This window comes from Nomascus leucogenys, chromosome 11, assembly GCF_006542625.1.
Source record: "Nomascus leucogenys isolate Asia chromosome 11, Asia_NLE_v1, whole genome shotgun sequence".
Taxonomy (NCBI): Eukaryota; Metazoa; Chordata; class Mammalia; order Primates; family Hylobatidae; genus Nomascus; species Nomascus leucogenys.
The window spans coordinates 98,250,399-98,264,314 of record NC_044391.1 but is presented as its reverse complement, the minus strand read 5'-3'; the positions used below and the strand labels follow the sequence as shown (position 1 = coordinate 98,264,314).

Here is a 13,916-nt window from a genome sequence, read left to right as displayed (position 1 = left end):
GAGATGTGCTGTAAATGTAAAATGCATGCTGGATTTTGAAGACTTAATTTTTTTAAAGTAAAATATCTCAATTTTAAAATACTGATTATAAGAAATAATGTTCCAGATATATTGGGTTACATAAAATAATAGTATTAGAATAAATTCTGCCTGTTTCTTTTTAACTTTTTCATGTGGCTACTAGATAATTTAAAACTTACATGTGTGGACTTGGCTAGTGCTAATATCTGGAGATATTGGGAGACTGGAATGACTTTCTGAGGGTTCCTAAAATTAGATATTGGGACTATGTTACAAAGCTAAGTAAGTTCTGTTGTTTAGTTCTCATTTTACAAATGAAGAACTGATGTTTAGAGAAGTGATTCCATATCATATACTTTGTCATAGTTACAGAACCAAGAATTGAACCATATCTCCTCATTTGCACTCTAACATTCTTTTAAATTTTGTGTAACACAGATTATACAGAGTTGAATCATCAGAGTTTTCAGTGGACCTCAGGCACCCATAGAATAATAGGATTGAAAGCACCTTGATGATAGGTCTCTAGATTTTTTCATTACTTTTGAGAGCTAAAGATATTTATTTTGGGAAAATTTTCTTTTATTAAAACTTAGAATTTTATTGTCATCTATGTGTAATCTCTTATTCAGGAAGATCATAGTGTTTGCTATCATTTTTCTATACTTCCTATTGTCTTAGAATTTTTTCCCATATTTTTTCAATCATAAAGTTTCCATTTGGAAACTTTTTTTATAGTGTCTACTTCTGAGAACTTGTCTTTCCTGTCTTTTCACGGGCATCTTTGAGAATTCTGACACCTGGATCATGTCAGGATTAATATCTGTTATTGTCTTTTCCTTTGAGAATGATCAAATTTTCTTCATCTGTACCCTTCCTAGAGAATGTTGTTGTTTTTAAATGAAAGCAAGCAATTAACATTGATAGGCTCAGACTCCCAAGTTCTGTGGCACCCATGGGCAGTGGTTCCAATGTCAGTTCAGTTTTCAAAGTCTTTGCTAAGCTACTATGAGTCTGCTTCCTGATTGAGCCTCTCAGGAGTTAGTATGGAACCTGAAGGTGATTTGTATCTTCAGGTCTCAAGATTTTTGTAGTGCTTCTTTGGATATGTTCCACATGCACATCTTGGGATGAATTTGGAACTGGTGTTGGTTCATAGGAAGAATTACAGGATCCACTTCAGCTCTCTCTCAGGGATTTTTTCTTATGCTTTTCAGTTCCTAGAGGCCTCATTTTTTCTGGTTTAGTTTGACTTTTTTGATTGAAAGAAACTGGCTCAATCTAGCTGGTAAGGGTTGGGGGGAACACCAAAAAAGTAGGCCAGTTACAGTGTTGAACAAGTGTGTTCAGAAGAACAGTAGAGAGTTACAATTCCACAAATGGAGTAGTGGCTGCTATGGAACAGATCCTCCCACAAATAGTAACTACCATCTCTGGACAACATATGAAAAACAAACATTATGAGGACACCGTAGAACAAACCTGAAACAAGTAGAAGTCAGACTGGATTGGATTCTTAAGAGAATGGCATTGGAGTTTTCCTTTTATTGACGGATCTTTGCCTGAGGACAGGTTCCCGTTGGCAGAGGAATTAGAGAATTGTTCAGAACTAACGTTGCACTGCAGAGTAATGGGGTCCAGCACAGGGAAGGAGGAAATCCAGGAAGAAAATACCCATAGAGGTGGAGTACCAAATTTGGTTTATAAACTCTGCTAAAATAATGGGGTTGGCCCCTAAACTGGTAACAGTTCAGGTGTCTATAAACCAAGAAAAAGGATTATCAAGTTGTTCTGTGTGTACAATGGAATACTACTAAGCAATAGGAAGGAACCAAGACATCGATGTCTTCAGCAACTTGGATTAATCTCTAAAACATTATGATGACTGAACATAGTCTTCACAAAACAAGCCATCATATGTGATTCTACATATATCCTAAAACCAGACAGACCTCATCTATTGTGCATGTGGGGTGGGGCAGGCAAAACGAAGTTATGAAGGGGAAAGAAGAAGAGGTTGGCAGGTGGTAGGAATGAGTGGTGAGGACAGGGATTAAGTGGGGAATTGCACGTGGCAGCTTTCTACGGTGTTGGCAATGTTCTGTATTCCGTTAGGGATTTACGTTACTTAGTTACCTACGTTTGTCAAAACTTACTGAATGCTATAGCCAGTATATGTCCATTATATTTTGTGTAAGTTTTCTCTTTTCTCTTTTCTTTTTTTTTTGAGACGGAGTCTTGCCCTGTCGCCCAGGCTGGAGTGCAGTGGGGCAATCTGGCTCACTGCAACCTCCACCTCCCAGGTTCAAATGATTCTCCTTCCTCAGCCTCCCGAGTAGCTGGGATTACAGGCGCCCACCACCATGCCCAGCTAATTTTTGTATTTTTAGTAGAGATGGGGTTTCACCATGTTGGCCAGGCTGGTCTCGAACTCCTGACCTTGTGATCTACCCGCCTCGGCTTCCCAAAGTGCTGGGATTACAGGCGTGAGCCACCATGCTCAGCCAAGTTTTTCTTAAAAAACAAAACAAAACAAAACAAAACAAAACACTTTTCTGCCTGTGCATTAAGCTCTGACCTGCTTATGATGCAGAAAGAGAGAGATGAATAAATAAAAGCAAGAAGACAAAACATACATACTAACTTGATCATTTCAAAGTGCTGTAGCAAAGACTAATTAAGGTCATTTCTAATACATACATTTGGAGGGGATGGATACATAATTCGACTGTGCTCAGATTCAAGTATGATTAATGGGAGATGGAATTGCTAATTTCGAACACGTTTTCGAAAATGCTACGGGAGGAAATTATTAAGAGTTTGTTTCCACTCTCTTAACTGATCAATAGTCATTTATGGATTATGGCTTAGGACACTTTTTTCAGTGTGTTGTATTTATTTTTCAAAAAAAATGCTGTGTGATTTTTATGGTGGAATTATTAGTGAGATTGGATTGATTAGAATTTATTTTAAAATATAATCTCTTTGGAGGCCAAGACGGATGGATCACAAGCTCAGGAGATCGAGACCATCCTGGCTAACACGTTGAAACCCCGTCTCTACTAAAAAATACAAAAAAAAATTAGCCAGACATGGTGGCAGTCGCCTATAGTCCCAGCTACTCGGGAGGCTGAGCCCGGAGAATGGCATGAACCTGGAAGGTGGAGCTTGCAGTTAGCCCAGATGGTGCCACTGCCCTTCAGCCTGGGCGACACAGCGAGACTCCGTCTCATATGTATATATATAATCTCTATCTTAGAAATTTAGTAGTGGTCTGTCAGTGAGTTGTTGGATTAAAAAGCACTGTGACAGGATTTTATGGTTCTTTCATAAAGTTTTGAGAGACAAGTATAGTTGTATTAAAATTCCATGCTGTAACATCTAGTGTTATGTATAACTGTTATAAATACCAGTTCATTTTCTAGCCTCTGTTAATTTGCTGTTAGGAAAGTTATTCTGATAGCCTCAATTTTTAAATATATATATCAGATTAAATTGTACGTGGGGATGAGAGAAAAGTAAAATATTAATATTAAAATATAATTTGTAATTACAAGATACAAGATTTTTAAATTTATTTCATTTTCTCTCGTATTTTTTTTTTAAGCACTTCAATTTTAAATTCATTTTAGAACATAACGTGAAATTACTTGATGTTATAAGGGTTTGATATTTTTCTAGCAACCAAAAATTTGGACTTCTTTTTTGGTCTTTTGTCTTTTTATCACTCCAAATATATTGTAATAATTTTTTTGTTTAAATCACCATTTGTATATATTATAACTTTCTCAAAGTAAAAGTGCTATGTTGTGCTTAGCTCTAGCCATTTTGTTGCAAGAATTGTATATTACTGATAACCTAAATGAGGCATTTTGGTCTTTGAGAAAATTGTGTTGTATGCTGACTTTGGAGATGGTAGAATTACAAATGGGTGTTCATGCCTTGCAGATAGAAATTTAGTGGTGAACAATCAAGGGGGTTTCATACTGTGTACCAGCTAGTTACTTAAACATCAAATTTTCCTTAACTTCTAATTTTAGTACCAGTGTCTTCCTAGAGGAGAATATTTTACCCAAACAGAAACAATAGTTCAGTTAGACTTAAATTTTTGTAGGCGCTGATTTACATCTATATAATACTGACTAAAGACAATACTCTATGTATTATATATATTATAATATCTATACTATATTATATATACAGTTCTGTAATTATACTGACTAAAGACAGTACTATTAATTGTATCTTATAATTAGTTGTTGTATTTTCATTATTAAATATCTTTTTTTTTTTTTGAAGTCAGGGTCTTGCTCTATCTAGTCAGGCTGGAGTGCAGCGCAGTCATGGCATACTGCAGCCTCAACCTCCTGGTTTCAAGCGATCCTCCCACCCCACCCTCCTGAGTAGTTAGGACTACAGGCATGCACTAATTTTTAAAACTCTTTATAGAGATTAGGTCTTGTTATGTTGCCCAGGCTGGTGTAGAACTCCTGGGCTCAAATGATTCTTATCTCTCAGCCTCCCAGAGTGCTGGTATTAAAGGTGTGAGCCACCACAACCCACCTGTTATTAAATATCTGAATGTTTAAGTCTCTGAAAAAAAATGATGGACAAGGTAAGGTAGATGGATAAAATTGCTGAAAACAGCTCATGATCAAAATAGAACCTTAAAGAGTTATCTGTATATCCATGCGATTTCTGCTATTTGCCATCATAATACCAGAATTAAAATGAAAAATAAATTTAAATGAAAGTTTTGCTTCAAAGATTTCTGTCTCAGAGACACATTGATATTACATCCATCTTAAGACTAGCCAAGAACAGGAGAGAAATCTTATTAATGATTCTGAATGTCGTGTTAGGAGATACTATATATTGCCAAGGTGAAATGTTCAAATGACTAAGTAGTGGACTTGCATGTATGTCAAGTTAATTTATAATCACTTTAGGTAATTTGCATTTAAGAAAAACTTTAAAAACAAGCTTTTTCCATTGAATGTTTCATATCTTTACATCCTTTAAAAGGAGATTTCTAAGATTTTCTTGATTGTAGAGATATGTTTATTGGTTCTCATATCCTTGAAGTGTTAAGTCTGCCAGGTAAGAACCTTAGCATCAACATAAGCAATGAAGTATAAAGGAATAAATATAAAGTAGAACATGAGCTGATCTTTGAACTTAAAGCTAGTTGTTAAGTTTGTCAGACCCTGGAGGATTTGCTAGAACCAGGCAGTTAATTATATTTAGGAAATTTAGTTAGAAAACCACAGTTTTTGAGGTACCAGGACCTATTGTTACTGATAGATGTTTGATTCTTTCAGTATAGAAAACTTAAACATGGAGACACTCCTTTTAAAAAAATGTTTCTGTGTGTCACTGGAGAAAAAAATTTTTTTTTTCTTTCAGTTAGCTTTATTGTCAGAAGGAGAAGCCAGATTTCTGTTTTGAGAGAACCAGAAAAAAGTATTATGAGTAGGGAAAATATGCTCATTAACACAGAAGGATATCACAAGCATACTTGTTGTTTTATTGCATGTTAAATTTAAATAGTTTAATTTACTCTAATCATTTTTCTTGTCATTTTATTCTTTATTCAGTTATTTAATCAGGGACAGTTGTGGGCACTTTATCACTTAAAGTAAGTACTAGCCCAAAGGTGTACTATTTTCTAGATTTACTTGGGCAGTCTGGCCAAAGGTGAATAGGTCCTTTCGGGCCATAATTTGGGTTGCTCATTACTAATTCAGCACAGATGATAATGATAAAGCCTGATAATGGTACTAAGGCTGATATATTCTAAAAACCTTTCCAGCAGTTAAAAGTTAGAAAGCAATCACTTTTTGCAATTTAAAATTTTGTGTATGTCCTTTTTATTGAGGACATAATTATGTCCTTATGAAAATTATTTTCAACCTTGTTCCCTACTGCTGTTTCCAGTGTTAACAGTTAAACCTTACTGTTAACAAAAATCTTACATTTCATTGATTCTTCCTAAATTCATCTTTAGGATCACTCAGTGTTAAAGCCAGAGGAGCCCTTTCAGATTATCTAATTCAGTGCCCTCATTTTACAGATGAGGAAACTGAGGCCTTGGACTAGAACAGAACAGTCCAGGACTCTATTACATCATGCTGCCTGATATTTGTCTTTATGGAACTCAGCAACATCACATACAGGGTGAGCTTTTTTTTTTTTAAATGAACACATAAAGTGACTTGCTACCCTCATTAGTTACTAGTCCTCATTCTTGTCTAACTCTTATTTTCCTTTTCTACCCATATTTATTTTAATCGATTATATAGACCCAATTACTTGTGACACTTTTTTATTTTGCTACTACCTCTTCTTGACGTTTGATTATAAGAGTTTTTTCAGAGGATTTCTTACCAATGATGACTGCCACTTTATCAGGCACTGTAGCAACAGTCGATTAAAATTTGTAACAGGAATTATTTGTGGAGTTTTACATTTAGATTAAAAAAATTACAAATAAGTAAGTCCAAGAGTGTGGATGAGATCTAAGCAGCTATAATACTAGATACAAATTTATTTATTTATTTTTTTGAGATGGAGTCTCGCTCTGTCGCCCAGGCTGGAGTGCAGTGGCGCGATCTCGGCTTACTGCAAGCTCTGCCTCCCGGGTTCACACCATTCTCCTGCCTCAGCCTCCTGAGTAGCTGGGACTACAGGCGCCCGCCACCACGCCTGGCTAATTTTTTGTATTTTTTTTTTTAGTGGAGATGGGGTTTCACCGTGTTAGCCAGGATGGTCTCGATCTCCTGACCTCGTGATCCACCCACCTTGGCCCCCCAAAGTGCTGGGGTTACAGGCGTGAGCCACTGCGCCCAGCCGATATTGTTTTATTTTAATCAAGGCATAATTGTGTGTAAATACTGCTTGAATTATACTTTATTTTTTTTTGAGATGGGGGTCTCACTCTTTCGCCCCAGCTGCAGTGCAGTGGTGGTATAATCATAGCTCACTGCAGCCTCAAACTTCTGGGCCCAAGTGATCCTCCCACCTCAGCCTCCCAAGTAGCTGGGAGTACAGGTGCATGGCACCATACCTGGCTAATTAAAACCAATTTTTTTTGTAGATACTGGGTCTCCCTATGTTGCTCAGGGCTCAAGTGATCCTCCTGCCTCGGCCCCCCAAAGTGCTGGAATGACAAGTGTGAACCATGCACCTAGCCGAATTATATTTTATATGCTGGAGCATGAGAGCTATGTTTCATTATTTATGAAAGTTTAAAAATATATTTGAATAATGTTTTAGGTGCCTTATAAGATACAGGCTGCTGATTTGTTTTGTTTTGTTTAAAAAAGGCAAAAGATTTATTCATTCTGAAGAGAAACCAGAGCATGACAGACTGCTTTTTAGATGCTTATAATTTGGTAGTGGTTGAAAAAATATGCATATTAAAAGGTGGCATCATAATAATGTTAACACTCAGTAGCTTATAAATGGCATTTCCATGGATTCCCACCTGTGAGGTGTATAGATTAGGTTTTATTCTCTTTCACAGTTGAAGAAACAGGGGCTCTGGGAAGTTAAAATGTTAAAATGACTTGATGTAATGTCTTAATGTCAAAAGCCAGTAGCATTAAGAAGAAAATGTCAACGTTCTGACTTCTGGTCTAATAATTTTTTTACTGTTGTCCAGTTTTGAGAAGAGTAATAAAACTGCACTTAGGGGTACAGGAGGAAAGTAGCCAGACATCTTTAATGTTGGTATTTGAATAGGTATCATAAAGAGATAATATTTGAAGAAGAGTAGATGAATTTCAACAAGTGCAGTTGAAACAGAACTAAAAGCAGAAAAGTGGAAATTTGTGGGACTTGCTAGAATGATACCAATATACTCACTTGAAGAGTAAAGTGCATTTAAAGGTGGTAATGTATGGCTAGATAGGTGTTTTGGAACCATAGAATGGAGAACTTAGGAGACTCTTAGGCTGTTGTAATAATACAGGTGATAGTTACGTATAGATTTTTAAAGCTTCATTCGTATTATGTGAATATAAGTTTCTTTCCCTTTCCTCAAGGACTCCATCTCACCAAAAGTCCCTCATTTTCAGGTGAGATATAAAGTAAAAGTTAAGTATTTTTCCCTTCTGAAAATCTTGTTTTATGATGGATTTAACATAGTTTCTTACCTGCTCTATATTTATAAAAAGTTTCAAGTTAATAATACTAATAAAACTGTTATTATAAGACTACTGAAAGCAGTTTAAAATTTGTTTGTGGTTCTTTTTTGTCCTTAGATTATATTCCCTAGAGATGCATGCAGCGAAAGTACTGTTGGAAGGTGTGTTAGTTTTCTTTGTTAGTAGACAGTTTTACTGGTTTACAGTATTAAAAGATTCTTTCTCATTCATTTTGTATGTAGATAAGGTGGGTTGACTGTGGCTCACTTCCAGTTGTCTGCTCATTTGGAGAGCCAAGCTGTTGAAGTAGGCCCCATATAGACATGCTCGTTGAGCAAGAGAGCTGGCAGACACTTGTAATGTCTCTTAAATCTTGTGATTGGATATAGTGTGTATCACATCATCTGGAATTCCACTGGCCAAATTATGTTACATAGCCAAGGTCCAAGTTGTTGGGATGGGGATGAATAACTCTATTGCAGGAAAAAAGAATGCTTAAATTCTGAACCAGTAATACATTCAACCTCTACAGCCACTTAAGTTGATTCTTTCCATGTGTTGATGCCATCATAGTTACTATTATTAGGGTTAGTTTTGTTTTTTGTTCTAAGGGGGTTCTCTGATAACCAAGGTAGACAGATGACTGAAGGTAAGAAGAAAAGGCTTTTGTTACCCTTGTCTATACCTGTCTTCTACAGCAAGGAAGGGGCAAATGATGGAATCTGTATTTGTCATCCCAGGCTTTCTCAGCTTAGTGTGACTGTTATAGATTGAATTGTATCCTCCTAAATTCATGAGTTGGAGTCCTAACCTCCAGTACCTCAGAATGTAATCTTACTTCGAAATAGGGTCCTTATAGAGATACTTAAGTTAAAATGGGATCATTTAGGTAGATCGTAATACCTTATGATTGGAGTCCTTATCAAAAAGAGAAAACTTGGGCACATATAGAGGGAGAACAGTGTGAAGACACAGGGAGAACATGGCGAAGTGACTAGAGTGATGCATCTACAAGCCGAGCTCTGTAGTCCGAATGTGTCCCTCCAAAATTTATGTTGAAACCTGATCTCCGTTGCAGTGGTATTAAGAGGTGGCTTTTTTAGAAGTGATTAAGACATAAGGGCTTTACCCTCAGTGAATAGAATTGTGACCTTATAAAAGAAGTTGAAGGGAACCCCCAGGCTCCTTACACAGTATGAGGAGGACACGGCCAGAAGGCACCATCTATGAAGCAGAGAGCCTTCACTAGGCACTATATCTGCTGGCACCTTGATCTTGGGCTTCACAGCCTCCAGAACTGTGAGAAAAAACTTCCGTCTAAGGTGTTTTTTTGTTTTGTTTTGTTTTGTGTTTTTGTTTTTGTTTTTTTTTCCAGTAGCCCCAATGGACTAAGACACCAAGGAAGCTAGGAGAGAGGCCTGGAACAGACATCTCCTTAGTACACCTTCAGAGGGAATGCGGCGCTGCGAACACCTTGGTTTTGGACTTCTATAAGACAATAAATTTCTGTTCTAAGCCTCTTAGTTTATGGTACTTTATTGTCACGCTAATTTAGAACTTTGCTAGAAAGCATCTTTAAATAGAAGTTTGGCAGCCAAGGCAGGAAGAAATTAGCTTGAGGCTAGCTTATTTTTTAACCTTTATTGTGTAATGAGTAGTCTAGCTGTTAAGTAGATGCAGGAGGAGGGGTCTGTCTATTTAGACTGGGAAACATACCTTCAAATCTGTTACCTTTTTCAGCCTGAAAAAGTGAAATATACTTGAGTTAGTTCTTTCTAAGCTGGAAATCTGTATTGAACCACACAATACTGATTAGTAGGGAAGTTTTGAAAGCTAGAAGATATTATGAATTGTGTCCCCACAAAGATATGTTGAGGTGCCAACTCCCAGTACCTGTGAATGTGACTTATTTGGAATGGAAATAAGATCTTCGTAAATCAAGTTAAGATGACGTTATTAGCATGGGCCCTATTCCAGTATGACTGGTGTTTTTATAAAAAGAGGGAAATTTGGACACAGACAACACACAAAGAGGAGAATGCCATGTAAAGACTCAGACACAAAGCAAGGTGGCCATGTGAAGATGGAGGGAGAGACTAATTTTGCTGCTACAAGCCAAGGAATGCTGGGTGCTACAGAAGCTGGAAGATGTATAGAATGACTCTCTTTTAGAGACGTTGGAGGGATCGTGGCACTGCCAAGTCAGTTCACTTTGGGCTTCTAGCCATAGAACTGTGAGACAATTAGTTTCTGTTGTAATTTTAAGTGGCCCAGTTTGTTGTAGCTATCACAGTAGCTCTGGGAAACTGATGCAGGAAGGACATGTGGGTTTTGAGAGTACTTTGTGGTCTTTGGGGCTGTTGTCTTACATCATTACATTTTGTACAGATTATCAGAATGTCTTTAGTTGGATAAACCACAAATTCCTAAACTGTGTTGTGCACAGTGTTTACCTTCACATGTTTTAAAAATATTAAGGTACTTAATATTACTCAAGTTTGAGAAAGATTGAGTTAAAATGTATTTATGTCTTTATTGTGATATAAGTAAGTTCCTTGGAAAGCAAAACATTAAGCTATTATTCATTAACATTTTGTTATATTAGGTTGTTCAGCCTGTCACCTACCTGGCTTTAAGGAATGAAATCCTTGGTGGCGGTGAGGGTTGGGGAGGTAGCATAGAAAACTTGGAGTATAAGTCTGTTTGAAAAGGGCAGTGGGCTCCGTTGATGTTAGAATGTGGGGGATCAGATTTCGGGCTCAGGAGAATGTGGGGATGAGTAAGTTGTCAAGGCAGAGAGTTTAATTAGTGAAATAGTGCCAGATTTTGAGGTGGTTGGTAAGAAAAAGGTTGATCTAGGGAAAGGGTTGATAGAAGCATAGGGAGAGCTGTGCTTATTCACATTTTTCCCTAGGCTTAGGCCTCTTGTTGGGAAAGAGGTTGACCATGGCTCATATGCAGGGATTTTGGAAAGAAGGAAAACCCTATCATCTTACGCTTGAATATCTTCTAATATATCCACGGCAATTATTGATGTGGTCAGGAATAGCAGTGTGAGTGTGGACTATTTTCTTGGCGTTATTAAACAAATGTGCCTCTCTATTCTCTAGCTCTTTCACTCCCTACATCTCCTCTGTTCTTTCTTATGTGTCCTCAAGGTAGACAGGGACGGGTATGGAAACTGTACCAAGTATAACTTGGAAATCTGGCTATAAAGAATTTCAAATTTTTTTGCCCAGCTAGCCCCACTCCCTTTATTCCTTATGTAGCAAACAGGTTGAGTATGTAATGAATCAATTCTCTAGTACCAAAGACCTGCATTCTTTGTTGCTGTGTATGTGGTAAGGAACGCTACCCCATGTTTGGAGTCTTGAATAGGTTTTCTTGGGAAATAAATGCTGCAAGAGAGAGACTAGTTTCAAGTTTTGGTTTGAAGGAAAGGGATTGTAACCCTTTGACACCTTCTACAATACAAGTGATGAGTCTGGGCAAAACAAACAAAAACATGCTGAATCCCACCAGAAGGAAAGACAGTGTGTTGCGGTAGCAGTGTGCCTTTACTGCAGCTTCCATACTCTCCTACACCTTCTCCTAGTAAAGTTTGGTAGCAAATGGGGTAATTTTGGCTATGAAGCCCACTCTTCACTGTATTGTTCTTTTATATTAATGGATTGCTATATTGTTACAGTGTTAAGGGCCTAGAACAATGGCAGGTGTGTAGTGTAGTACGCAGTAAAACATTTGTTACATGCATGATAGAAAAACTAAATTTAAGTAAAATGAATCTTTCCAAATAGAAGTCCATTTATAGAAGTGTAGTCTCAGAAAATTTATAATTTTCATTCCTCTAATACGTTTTAGAGTTAGTAGATGCCATGTGTTATATCAAAACTAGAACTTTGGTACTCTGATATTTATGGCTTTTAAGTACCTTTTTTGTTTATTAAGTATAAACTTATCAATATGTATTCCAACATGAACACAACAGAAACCAAACTAAAGATTCAGGTTGTGTTAAAATATGACCAATACTGTGGGCTAAGGAGCCTGTTTTCCAGTTTTTCCAGAGAAACTCTTTGACAAAAATATTTGTCACCAGTATTGCCATGAGGGAATCAATAGGTGTCAAACATTTTGGTCTTAGGGCCTTGTTACAATCTTAATTTATTGATGATCTCAAAGAGCTTTTGTTTATGTGGGTTACAGTTATCAATATTAAATATCAGATATTAAAATGGAAATTTTGTATTACTTACTAATGTATTTTTTTCTTTACTTTTCCTTTTTTTGAAATCAAACTCTCCTTGTCAACCAGGTTGGAGTGCAGTGGTCCTATCTTGGCTCCTGCCCCAGCCTCCCAAGTAGCTGAGATTACAGGTGCATGCTACCACACCTGGCTAATTTTTGTATTTTTAATAGAGACAGGGTTTCACCATGTTGGCCAGGCTGGTCTCGAACTCCTGACCTCAAGTGAGCCACGGCGCCTGGCCATTTCATTCATTTGCAAGAAAATGTCTGCCAAATCCCCAGTCTGAATAACTATATTGTCATTTCTTCTTTGAAATATAAACGCTGTTCCATGAAAAAAGTGGCTAGTGTAACTTGCAATTCAAACCATTGCAGTGCTGTTTTTTGAGACAACCATCATTTTAGTATGCAACGAAGTAACTCTGTGTTACTTAGCACTTTGTTATGCACATAGCATATTAAAAATATGTGTATTTGAACATTTAAGATTCTCATAATACCACCTTTTCTGCTTCATTCAAGGATATTCTTCAGGGATTTTTTTTTTTTTTTTTTGAGTGCGTAGTGGTGAAAAAATACAATGACTACTAGTAATACCATCAGGTCTTGATTCGTAATACTAAGATGTGAGCAGTTTTACCGACTATTGCTTTGTAACATTGGTGCAAATGCCAGTGGGGTGAAAAATGCAAGTAATATCTTGGTAATACCATAAAAGTAATTTTGACCTCACAGTTCCCTTAAAAAGTCTCGGGAACTCCAGGGGTCTACGGATCCCAATTACTATGCCAAATAAAAAGTTGATCACATTTTGTCATTAGTATAACAAAATACCGTATCTGATTTTAAGTTTCGAACACCTTGAACAGCCCTAACAGTGAAGTACATTGCTATGTGTCTTTTAAGAAAGAATCTTCTAAGAAGGTACTATTCTATTAAGAAATATTAAGAGTTAACTTTGCAGTTAGAGTCTGTAACTTGACTGGGTAGGGCACATATAAGGAATGTACACAGTAGGGCCTCAGTGTGGTTATGGAGTGATGTACTTCTCTTCTCCCCAGCCCATGTGCCCTGTGGGCTTTGTTTGCTTGTTTTTTAAATAGTACATTTTATATGACTACTGCCAACTGTTTTCTCTCACCCTGTGAAATTGACCTATGAGACTTTCATGGTGGATTTCTCCTAGTTTTCAGTAAAAGTTGGAAGCCTTCTCCAATTTATGTTAGTTATCTTTACTCCATTTTCTTTTCCCTTTTTCTTCTAGGTTTACTAGTAGCTGGGTTGTGTGTGAGTGCACTTATGTATGTGTCAATCTATTAGCTGTGTACCAAACTCGATTTGAGCAAGCGTTTATTGCCCTGTGGGGGATGGATGTTGATCTCTTTACAGTTTTTTTTAAAACTATACTTCGATGCTTGGGCTGTATCAATCACATATTTCTGCTTCTTGAACAATCTTTTGGACATTTTTACTCTTGCCCTTCCAGAGAATTGACTGAGT

At 37.0% G+C, this 13,916-nt stretch overlaps 1 protein-coding gene across 7 annotated transcripts in view; it reads left to right on the top strand.

Moving 5' to 3' along the window:
- Positions 1-13,916, top strand: part of TBL1XR1 (transducin beta like 1 X-linked receptor 1) — a 178,420-nt gene that overhangs the window by 113,804 nt on the left and 50,700 nt on the right. The gene's annotated exons all lie outside the window — the stretch shown is intronic.